Source organism: Budorcas taxicolor, chromosome 5, assembly GCF_023091745.1.
Source record: "Budorcas taxicolor isolate Tak-1 chromosome 5, Takin1.1, whole genome shotgun sequence".
Classification (NCBI taxonomy): domain Eukaryota; kingdom Metazoa; phylum Chordata; class Mammalia; order Artiodactyla; family Bovidae; genus Budorcas; species Budorcas taxicolor.
The window spans coordinates 27,843,679-27,856,105 of NC_068914.1; positions in this window are offsets into that span (position 1 = coordinate 27,843,679).

Consider the following 12,427-nt stretch of genomic DNA (forward strand, 5'->3'; position numbering starts at 1 on the left):
AAATTTGCTGGCATATTGAGTGCAGCACTTTCACAGCATCATCTTTCAGGATTTGAAATAGCTCAACTGGAATTTCATTACCTCCACTAGCTTTGTTCATAGTGATGCTTTCTAAGGCCCACTTGACTTCACATTCCAGGATGTCTGGCTCTAGGTGAGTGATCACACCATTGTGATTATCTTTGTTGTGAAGATCTTTTTTGTATAGTTCTTCTGTGTATTCTTGCCACCTCTTCTTAATAGCTTCTGCTTCTGTTAGATCCATACCATTTCTGTTCTTTATCAAGCTCATCTTTGCATGAAATGTTCCCTTGGTATCTCTAGTTTTCTTGAGGCGATCTCTAGTCTTTCCCATTCTGTTGTTTTCCTCTATTTCTTTGCGTTAATCCCTGAGGAAGTCTTTCTTGCTATTCTTTGGAACTCTGCATTTAGATGCTTATATCTTTCCTTTTCTCCTTTGCTTTTCCCTTCTCTTCTTTTCACAGCTATTTGTAAGGCCTCCTCAGACAGCCATTTTGCTTTTTTGCATTTCTTTTCCTTGGGGATGGTCTTGATCCCTGTCTCCTATACAATGTCATGAACCTCTGTCCATAGTTCATCAGGCACTCTATCTATCAGATCTAGTCCCTTAAATCTATTTTTCACTTCCACTGTATAATCATAAGGGATTTGATTTAGGTCATACCTGAATGGTCTAGTGGTTTTCCCTACTTTCTTCAATTTAAGTCTGAATTTGGAAAAGACTGATGATGGGAGGGGTTGGGTGCAGAAGGAGAAGGGGACGACAGAGGATGAGAGGGCTGGATGGCATCACTGACTCGATGGACATGAGTCTAAGTAAACTCCGGGAGTTGGTGATAGACAGGGAGGCCTGGTGTGCTGCGATTCATGGGGTCACAAAGAGTCGGACACGACTGAGCGACTGACCTGAACTGAATGTGGACTTGTGTGAAATATTCGAATCCAGCAGTTCATTTCACTCTTTGTTTTCCTCCTGACCTTGTATTACCAGCTTCTCCTTTGCTCTTGGTCTCAGGAAAGGTTATATATTGTTTAAATTGTATGTGTACATAATGGCCATTATTAGTAATGAAGTGCATTCTTTCATGGGACATAATCTCCAATAGTATGCAAATCAGCACATTTGTTCTTCCTCAGCATTTGCTGAAGGCTCCGTTCTTGGGCAACATATGGTCTCTAGTCACCTCTTCACTCTGTTCTGAAAATTTTCCATTACACATCTTAATCATCAATTTTTTTTTGCCCTCTGCTTAAGAAATGAATTAAGGCAGGAAAAATTGAGATGACAACCATTTTTAGATCGAAAAGAACCTCTTCTCCTTACTGCCAAAACCCACTGTTGCATTTTTACATTTTTCTTTCCTTTTTTTTTTTTTTTTTTTACGTCACCAATTAGCGCCTCATAGTGAGTTTTGCGTCTGGCATGCACGGAGTGTGAACTATAAAAATTCTAGCTTCAAAGCTTCTTTTGCTCTATTTTGTGGGAAAAAATTCCCTTTATCAAGAAATTGCTCAGGCACAAGGGATAATTGTTTAAGATGCTTCCCGAACAGCATTTGTCCAGACGGTCAAAGTAATTTTAGAAACTGTGTCGTTCTGTTAAGGTTGATCTGATGAATACCCAGGAAGGGGAAATTAATCAAAGAGCACCTACTATGTGTCAGGCACCATGATTGCCTTGTATCATTCAGTTTTCTTAGTAGACAAGGGAAATAATGTAATTTGCCCAAGTTCATCTATTCATTTGACCATGTATTCTTTTACCAAAAAGTTATGTAATGAGTATTGTCTTCTTTCTCCCCTAGGCATTGAGCCAGGCACTGAGGCTAGCATGCTGAATGTGAAACACTTGATCCCTGCCTTCATGGGGCTTGCCATCTAATTAGGAGGACAGAAAAAATATAAACAAAGAAATAAATCAATGAAAAATAAATGGTGGCAAATAAACAGTGTCAGACTTAATATTTTTGGGCTCCAAAATCACTGCAGATGGTGACTGCAGCCATGAAATTAAAAGACGCTTACTCCTTGGAAGAAAAGTTATAACCAACCTAGACAGCATATTCAAAAGCAGAGAGATTACTTTGCTGACTAAGGTCCGTCTAGTCAAGACTATGGTTTTTCCAGTGGTCATGTATGGATGTGAGAGTTGGACTGTGAAGAAGGCTGAGCGCCAAAGAATTGATGCTTTTGAACTGTGGTGTTAGAGAAGACTCTTGAGAGTCCCTTGGACTGCAAGGAGATCCAACCAATCCATTCTGAAGGAGATCAGCCCTGGGATTTCTTTGGAAGGAATGATGCTAAAGCTGAAACTCCAGTACTTTGGCCACCTCATGCGAAGAGTTGACTCATTGGAAAAGACCCTGATGCTGGGAGGGATTGGGGGCAGGAGGAGAAGGGGACGACAGAGGATGACATGGCTGGATGGCATCACTGACTCGATGGATGTGAGTCTGAGTGAACTCCAGGAGTTGGTGATGGACAGGGAGGCCTGGGGTGCTGCGATTCATGGGGTCGCAAAGAGTTGGACATGACTGAATGACTGAACTGAACTGAACTCCACAGGCAATAAGTAGGGGGTTAAGACAGAAAATAATTGGTGCTACAGGGTGGGTGGAATTTCCTTGACCTTGGATGGTACAATGCAAGTAGGGACCAGAGCCTTGACTCAAACTCCAGTTAGTCTGGCCCCAAAGCTGTTTCTTCCCCACGTCTATATTCAGGCCACTCCATTCTGAGTTTTCATCATGATCCTGATGGCTAACATTTCCTGAGTCCCCAGTAAGTACCAGGCCTATTCAATTTTATGTGTTTCTCAGTAGTTTGTTTATGAAGTAGGAATTATTTTCCCCTCATTTTGCAGATGAGAACCCTGAGACACAAGAGAACTTTGAGACTTGCCCAAGGTGACATTCTGTTTTTATCCCAAAAAAAGAAGGGGAAAGAAAGGATAAAAGAGCCGTGACTGGGAGTCAAGAATAACTTAGATTTTGAATGGCGCTTTACTTCTTTAAATATATCACATGTCTCAGATTAAAAAAGTGATGTGTGTTCATTATAGGCAATTAGGGGAAAAAAAGGATAGAGAAATGTAAAGACAAGAAAAAAAATCACTCACAGTTCTATCAACCAGAAAGGGCAGTATTTTTTTCGATATGTAATAACAAAGATAATTGACACTTAAATAGTACTTACAATGTGCCAGGTGCACATTGGCGTTAATCCCTGAGGAAGGCTTTCTTATCTCTTCTTGCTGTTCTTTGGCACTCTGCATTTAGATGCTTATATCTTTCCTTTTCTCCTTTGCTTTTCACTTCTCTTCTTTTCACAGCTATTTGTAAGGCTTCCTCCGACAGCCATTTTGCTCTATATTATAATTTATATTATATTAACTAACTTAATCATCACAGCAACTCAGTAAGGAAGGTACTATTATTATCCGTATACTATAGACAAGCAAAGTGAGGTAAAAAAAATAGCTAAGTAACATTCTCAAGATTACAGAATCAAACCTGCTTGGGCTGCCTGTTCTGGAGTCCACACGGTTCATCACCCTGCTCCCTCTCTTCTCTAGGAAAGAAGATGTATTCTTTTATAAACCTGGGATCATATTTTACATACAATTCTAGACTCTGCTTTTATAGTGAACAGTATTTCATGGCCATTTTCCCACATCCTTACATGTTCTTCAAAATATTTTTGATGGCTATATGAATATATTTCATATAACCACCTCTCACTGTTACACACTCTGGTTGTTTCCATTTTTTGTGTGCTTATAAAAAACAATTCAAGGAATGTCTCTGGACATAAAACTTTGATCTGCTTCTTGCTTATTTCCTGGAAGAGGATTACTTGGTCAGAATTTTTGGCATTTCTTCAAATCCAAGGTGATTATTAAAAAAGGTGTTCAGATGTGTGGCACATATTTGAATAACAAAAACTCCAGGAAGTTAGAGATCTCTGTGGCTGAGCAGGAAAAAAAAAAAAAAAAAGCCATCAGGGAAGACTTCATTAAGGAGGCAGGTGGAGTATGAGGCAGCCTTTGGACAATGAGATGTCAGAGCCTGATGAGAGAAGAATTTCTTTAAGGTCCTAGGCACCAATCTTCTATAAGTCTTGGGCAGGGTCCAGGTGAGAGATGGCTTCACAGAGCAGAGTCTGAAAGGATAAAAGGAATTTCCAAGGAAGACATGGATTCTGAGGAGAGGAGGTAAGTGGGCCTGGGGCAGTGGGAAGACTATAGGTAGGCCCAGAGACTGCAAGGAGATCAGACCAGTCAATCCTAAAGGAAATCAGTCCTAAATATTCATTGGAAGGACTGATGCTGAAGCTGAAGCTCCAAAACTGTGACCACCTGATGTGAAGAGCTGACTCTTTGGAAAAGCCCCTGATGCTGTGAAAGACTGAGGGCAGGAGAAGAAGCAGGCAACAGAGGACGAGATGGCTGGATGGCATCACTGATGCTATGGACATGAGTTTGAGCAAACTTCAGGAGATAGTGAAGGGCAGGGAAGCCTGGCGTGCTACAGTCCATGGGGTCACAAACAGTTGGACGTGACTTAGCGACTAGACAATAACAACAACAAAGAGATGTGAGAAAACACGCAAGGCTTTTAGCGGATACAGGAAAGATGTGGGAGACAAGCTGAGAAGAGGTCAGCAGGGGCTAGATCGTGAAAGGGGCTCCTACATCACGTTAAGGAAGACTGCCTTTCTTATGTAGGCAACAGAGTTGTTGAAGAGTTTGAGCTTAAAAAAAGATGTTTTTGATAGCACTGTGGTGCCAGGAAGCAGGTGGGGCAGAAGGGAGTGAGGGCAGGGGAAGACCTGCTTGGGAGGAAGTTTGGGGACCCCTGGCACAGTTCTGATTCCAGTAGCTTTCCAAAGCGGGGGCTTGTTGCCCTATCCAGCATTCTTCATGCCTTGCCAAGAGGAGGACAGAGTGAATATTTATAATCACTGACATGGAAATGAAAAAGCTGCAGAAACAAAGAGCACAAACACCTCTTCCATGTTGTTGAGAGTAAGCATCCACAAGAAATATTCACGTATGTCAGAGGAGAAAATAATGAGGCAGCGTTCATCCTTAAACAGATTCAGCCCATCACTGCTGAGGCCCCAGCAGAAGGGGGGCTGGCTGGGGAGCCCCTTCCATTGTCAGCATTGGCTGCTCCCTTCCAAGCAGACAGGTCACTCAGCGCTTTCTTCCAGGCAATTATTTTCGGGATGACTGGTGATTTCGATCAACCAATCAAGCTTTTATAGAAGCCACTTTCCTTGATTATGTCTGCGATCTTTAACTCAGGGAGAGATTTTCCTTGGTATGGCTTGACAGCCTCAAGTTTTCAATTAATTTCTTTCTCCACTTTCTGCATTTTGTTTATGCTTTCAGTTGTGGAGCTGTAGTGTTCATAGGCTCACATGAACTTCCTGTGACATGTGTGTGTGTATTTGTGTAAGTGTGTTTTAAAGGCATTTGAAGCCTCTTTCTGGCCTTCTTTCAATGAATGTCCCAGGAAAGCTGAGTGAACGGAAAGAACCGAGAAGATGCACTGGTGGGTATAGAAGCTTCTGACTACTGGATTCGGGACCAGCCCCCAGGGGTTTTAGAATGAGGCAGCCTCAGTGTTTTCAAAAGCAGGAGGTGAATTTCTGCTCCAAAAGACATTGATGAATATTTTGAATTTTCATGGACACACATCTATTTCACTGTCATGTATTTCATGGAAATGATTGCTTTCGTTTTAAAATAAAATTATTTGCATAATATATGTGACTTAAAAATGTGCTGTGTGTGTGCTAAAACACTTCAGTTGTGTTTGACTCTTTGCAACTCTATGGACTGATTCTGTCAAGCTTCTCTGTCCATGGAATTCTCCAGGCAAGAATACTGGAGTCGGGGGTTACCCTGCCCTCCTCCAGGGGATCTTCCCAACCGAGGGATCAAAACCGCGTCTCCTGCCGCTCCTGCATCGCAGGCGGATTCTTTACTGCTGAGCCACCAGGGAAGCCCAAAATAAAAATATCAGGTATATATTGGTTCAGCTGTTATATGGAAGGTGGCACATCTCTTGAAGGTGGCACTTGGATGTCTTATGATTAGGAGACATTGAGATGAATTTTGGAATCAGAGAGGCATGGATAAAATTCAAACTCTGACTCTTTCTAAATATGTGCCCACGGGAAAATTACTTACTATCTCTGCACCTCTGTTTTTCATCTGTAAAACCACCTTTAAGCATTGTTGTAGGATTTAGAGATTCATTGGTTCATTCCTATATTTATTCAGTCATTAAAGTCTATTGAATATTGGCTAAGTGCCACTCACTGTCTGGGCACAGGGACCACAGCAGTGGACCAAAGTCCCTATCTTCATGGAGCTCCCTTCCTACAGGGGACTGGACACAGGCACCAAATGTATAGATAGATTTGGAAGAAACTCCAGTTCTAAGAAGAACACAACCACGTAAGGGAGGGGTTATAGCAAAGCTTCTGGAATGTTGTCAGGTTGTCTGAAGAAAAGCAAGGTGGTCACTGTGTGGTGGAAGTGGATAGAGCGAGAGGGAAAAAGGAGGAAATGATTCCTGTTCACAGAACAGTTCCTCACAAGGAGGAACTCACACCCTCTACCCTCTGCTGGGGTGGAAGGTGCTATGCAGGTACAGTAAAGCCCTTGGGTTTTAACTGTGGTGGGATGAACAGTGATCAATGTATGCATGCATGCTCACTCACTTCAGTCATGTCCAACTCTTTGCAACCCTGTGGACTCTAGCCTGCCAGGCACCTCTGTCCATGGGATTCTCCAGGCAAGAATACTGCAGTAGGTTGCCACGCTCTCCTTCAGAGCATCTTCCTGACCCAGAGATTGAACCTGTGTTTCTCATGTCTCCTGCATTAGCAGGCGGGTTCTTTACCACTAGTGCCACCTGGGAACCCCTGGAAAGTGATCAGTACATTGTATATATTCAATATGATCAATTCAATTAATATTTGAATAGTAATGGACCTAGTAAATCTAGTTACATAGTAACCTAGTAACATGTATTGAGCACTACATTAGCCTCCCAGGTTTTGGCAATACCAAGATAAGCTGTATCAGTTCAGTTCAGTTCAGTTCAGTCACTCAGTCATGTTCAACTCTTTGCAACTCCATGGCCTGCAGCACGCCAAGCCTCCCTGTCCATCACCAACTCCCGGAGTTTACTCAAACTCATGTCCATTGAGTCAGTGATGCCATCCAACCATCTCATCCTCTGTCATCCCCTTCTCCTCCCGTCTTCAGTCTTTCCCAGCATCAAAGTCTTTTCAAATGAGTCAGTTCTTCACATCAGGTGACCAAAGTATTGGAGTTTTAGTTTCAGCATCAGTCCTTGCAATGAATATTCAGGACTGATTTCCTTTAGGATGGACTGGTTGGATCTCCTTGCTGTCCAAGGGACTCTCACCACAGCTCAAAAGCATCAATTCTTCAGTGCTCAGCTTTCTTTATGTGAGAGTCCAACTCTCACATCCATACATGACTACTGGAAAAACCATAGCTTTGACTAGACGGACCTTTGTTGGCAAAGTAACATCTCTGCTTTTTAATATGCTCTCTAGGTTGGTCATAACTTTTCTTCCAAGGAGTAAGCGTCTTTTAATGTCATGGCTTCAGTCAACATCTGCAGTGATTTTGGATCCCCCCAAAATAAAACACTGTTTCCACTGTTTCCCCATCTATTTGCCATGAAGTGATGGGAACAGATGCCATGATCATAGTTTTCTGAATGTTGAGTTTAAAGCCAACTTTTTCACTCTCCTCTTTCACTTTCATCAAGCAGCCGCTCCAGCGCCATTCAGCCACAGTGCCAGCGCAGTCAGATAAGCAGTATAGAGGGGCTCAAATTCTTGTTGGAGAAAGAGTTGTCTAATCAATGAATACCTAATGTTCATTGTATACTTGCTATGTGCCAGACATATTTACAAGTTTGTTTTTTTTTTTCCTTAATGCAGTAACTCATGTAGTCCTTACAAAGGTATACAATCAGTTATTATACCCATTTTGCAGATGAGGAAGCTGGGAGCACAGCTTATTACCGCTCACCTTTCAAAAAAAGGAGAGTGAAATAAATATGCTCCCTTTGAGATTCAAAGTGCAGTGGGTGTGCAGAGCAAACATTACCCCAAAGAAGGGAAATGCAGCCACAGGACTGGCCCTGGAGGGAGGCTGCCACCTACTATCTGTGATGGTGGCCACTATCCCTCTCCTCCTGCTGCTTCTGTTTCCTCATCCCTGAAATGAGGTCAGGAGGGTTATCCCTCCCATAGGAGAATCCTGAGAACCGTGTATGCGAAATGCGTTGGAACAGAGCCTGGCATGTGACAAGTGTCTCTCAAGTCTTAGCGATACACCCCCAGGCATTATGAAAATACTTCATGAACTGGCTGCCCTAGGCCGGGGCCTTGAGGACTGAGTGACAGAAAGCAAAGGTGACTATGTTAATTTTAGGCTGACAAAGAACCTCTCAGGAAATTTAAGTGTTGAAAGTTCATGGTGTGGCTGGATGGCGGATGAGGGTATAGTGGACAGTTCTTTTAATTCTGTTAATCTGTGTCCGTGAGGAGACCTTGACAGCCATCCTAAGCACAGTGAGCTTTTTTTTTTTAAAGGCCCAGGGAAGCTTTGATCCTTTGAGCACTGGGAGCCTGTGATCTGACCTGTGCTTTCACAGATGTGCCCAGCAGCTGCACGAGGAGTGCAATGGTCCTGTGATAAACACTGAAGGTCTGACCCAGAACAGGAAGGGGTGGAGAGGGGAGGTGAGGGACAGAGACATCACGGAGGTGCAATCTACAGGGCCTTATTCACCTACTTCTTGGAGCTACACACACACACACACACACACACAGAGCAAGAGAAACTCAGACTCGCTCCACCTCAGCCTCTTTCTGTGTCCTCAAGGGATGAGTCTACTTATAGTTCCTTAGTCTTCCCATCTGTTAAGGGGGAAAAACAAAGCCAGAATCTCATGGCTCCCAATGGGATATTGTCATATGTTACGTTAGCATCAAGAATCCTGTGAAAACGCAGACTTGCTTCACTCCCCATGCTAATAAAGATCTGTCTTCCTACCAGAAGACAGTACCATCGAACTCACATTTTCTGAGCACTGCAAGCACTGGTTGGGGTTTGAGCTATTCACTTGCTTCTGATCTGAGATTATTCTAAAAAGATTTTGCAGCTTAGGCTAATTGGGTAATTGGGATGTTTCCAGATGAAATTCGACTTGTATTTTTTAAAAAATGCTTTGAAGAACTGGTTGCCATGGCACTGCTCTGCTGACAAGATCCTTCACTGGCTCCCACTGAGCAGCAGTAATGGGCTTCTGTTTATTCTAAGTTTTAGGTCACCCCACCTGAACGTCTTCTCCAAGGAAGCAAGGTACGAAACTGAAGGAATTAGTGGAGTCTGTCCCTTGTTCTCCTGGACCGGGGTGCATCTCAGCAGATGTGGAGACTTGTCACTGTAGGGGAGGGGAGGGCTAGTGGGGAGGGACTTCCCAGACCCCTCTCCTCTGGGCAGCTGGGAGTCAGTCGGGGAAGGAAACTCTGTACATCTGCCACAATGTAAACGGGATGGCTGCTTTGGGCTAAGAGCACTAATCCTCTCATCCTGTCATATTTGCGGGCAAATCGTTGTTTGGCAGAGAGAATTGTCTTTATTTTAAGAAATAACATGGTCTTAAAAATTAATATTTGTGTTTTCATAGTATTATTGTTCTAAATTGGAGAAAGCCTTTGTTCTAACTCAATTTTCCAACCTACTGGACAATCACTCTTACCCGTCGTCCTTTGGCTTCTTGTACTGAGCGTTTGTTATAAGAATGTGAAACATCTTCCCCAGATGCAGTATTTTTGGCTTCATTAAAAGTTTTTCTAGTTCCTCTTCAGTCATGTCAATATTTACCTTGGACAATGCTTTGTATCCTTTTGTTTATAATTCCAGAATTCTCCAAGACAAACTGATTATTCATGACTCCCTGGCCTGGATTACACTTTAAATATACCTTATGTTGACGTTTTCAGAGTTCGAGTCCCCCAAACTACTTCCTCTACTTCTCGTAGATTAGGAACTTGTAACCTTCCATACTCACTTCACACCCTGGATTTTCTTTGCCTTTCAGGGATCTTCCAAGCATGTCCATCTTGTTGAGTATGCTCTTAGAACATGGGCAGGTGAAGTTTTTCCTCCTTTCAAGGTTCCTGGATCCCTCCATCTTGCCAAGGATGCTTTTAGAATGTGGCAATTGTACCCACCTTCCTTGAATGTGCCCATTGTTTCCCCAGAGATCTGACTCTTCAACTTGCTGAATTTCTGGTTACCAAAACACAGAATGCGTGATCCCTGCCTTTGTTGTCTAAAGACTTCCATTTAAACCCCTCAGTGACTAAAAGGAGGCCTCAGTGGTCAACCAGAAACTCTAAAGCTACAGCACGTTTTTTCTTGAGAAGCCCACTTATACGGAGTCTTTTCTCCTTAATTGCTCAGCATTTTATGATTTGGTGTGCTTCCTTCAGTTTTCTGCACATGCCTTACAGTCATAGAGGATTTAAAATTTACACAGTATTTCACATTCATTATTACATTTGATCCTCATAACAACTTGGTGAGAAAGACCCAGAAGTGACCTGCTTGAGATCACAAAGTGATGTAAGTAAACCACAGTTTTTGCCCTCAGGGATATTTATATTAATAAGTGATTTGATTTTATGTAAGTCTTTCTGTTCCTGTGAAACACTTTTTCTTGCTTTGGGGACACTTCATGTGCTGTTTTTTCTGCTTGAACAGCTCAACTTCTCCCTTTGACCAGCTCAACTCCTACCCATTTTTCAAATGTCAGCTTCGATTTTCATTTCCTCTAGAAGCATTCCCTTGTCCCCCAAGTCTGGGCAAGAGTTTCTTCATTTATGTGCTCACAGCGCCCTTAAAAATAGATAAATAAGCTTACCATTGTGTCTGTCACCTAATGAATACTTGACAAGCATTTGCTGTTACTGTCATTCCCCATCCTATCTCTTACCTGTGCACTTTCTGTTTGCCATTGTATCCCCAGTACCCAGCCCTGAGTTGGTGCTCAATAAACGGCTGTTAAATAAATGAATGATGCCCAAGGGTTCTCACTGGATCCTTGAATTAAAGAACAGAGAGGGTTCCAAGAGGGTCCAGGGAGTTTGGTGTAGTTCCAAATTCATTCTTCATAACACTATCTGTATGTTGATAACTAATGCGGTTATCTGTTGCTTGTCCTGCAAAGTGTCCTTTCCCCCTTACTGTGTCTTCACCTTTTCCTTTGGGGAATTGCTCCTCTTCCCAGTTCTGGGATTAGTGTTTCTCAGATGTGTTGCCCACATCTTGGGATCAGGAGTAGGCCTTATAAGCAGAGTCTATGCTGTGACAACCCTGGCTGGTAACTGTTACTTTCGCTGAAACTCTTAGTTCAGTGAGGGTCTTGTTTTCCTTTGAAGGTTGAAAGTGATAGAAAGAAGCATAGCACTTCTGATTCTTTGGGAACCTGTGGAGGGATCAATGAGGCCACTGCAGAATAACCAGAGCCAAAGAGGTGGTGATAGAGTGAAGGCTGATGAAGACATCATTGAATACCTCGATTCAGCAGGATCTGACTGTGGATTTCCAGGTTTATGAACTCTAGACTTTCTTTTTGATTGCAAGTAGTTTGAGTTGTATTCTGATCAGTCATGAACAATGGACACGATTCTGACTAATTCAATTGAAACCAAAACACTGTGGTATTTTAATTATTGACATTAGTGCCTTTTGTTCCTTTGTGGCCTTGCCTTTTGCTTTCACTTCACTCTTTAAAAGAGAAAACAGCACTTTTTTTTGCCTATCCTCCAGTGTTGGGCTGCTCCCCACAGGCCTGCAAGCCCTATTCTTATCCAGCTTTAAGACTGAAGAATGAACCCAGAGTCAGCAGCAGAGACATCAGTGGTTTCCTGGATGGGGGATCTTAGCCATGTAAAGCAAGGTTCTGTAGCAACACTCCATGGTGTGTGACAGACAGTGGGCAGAACATGGTGGCCAGTCTTCTCTCCCCAGAGGGAGGGGGAAGATGTCTGCTATAGGAGGAACTGATGTCAGGTTGGCGCATCAGTTATCAGGGAGAGGGGCACACCCCTCACTGCCCCTCTGATAAGTTACGAGTGTGAGATGTTCTGATCTAAAGGTTAGAACAATCACTAGCTATGGCAGAGGTAAGTATGTAGGAAGGTCAGTGATGTGAGTAGACGTAGGTGAAGCAGGCACAGGTTTGGCAGGGGATATACAACCACCTCAGGTAGCCTGATCATACATTCCACCCCTACATATCCTGTACAACACTTAGAATCTTGCTCGTTCCCCCAA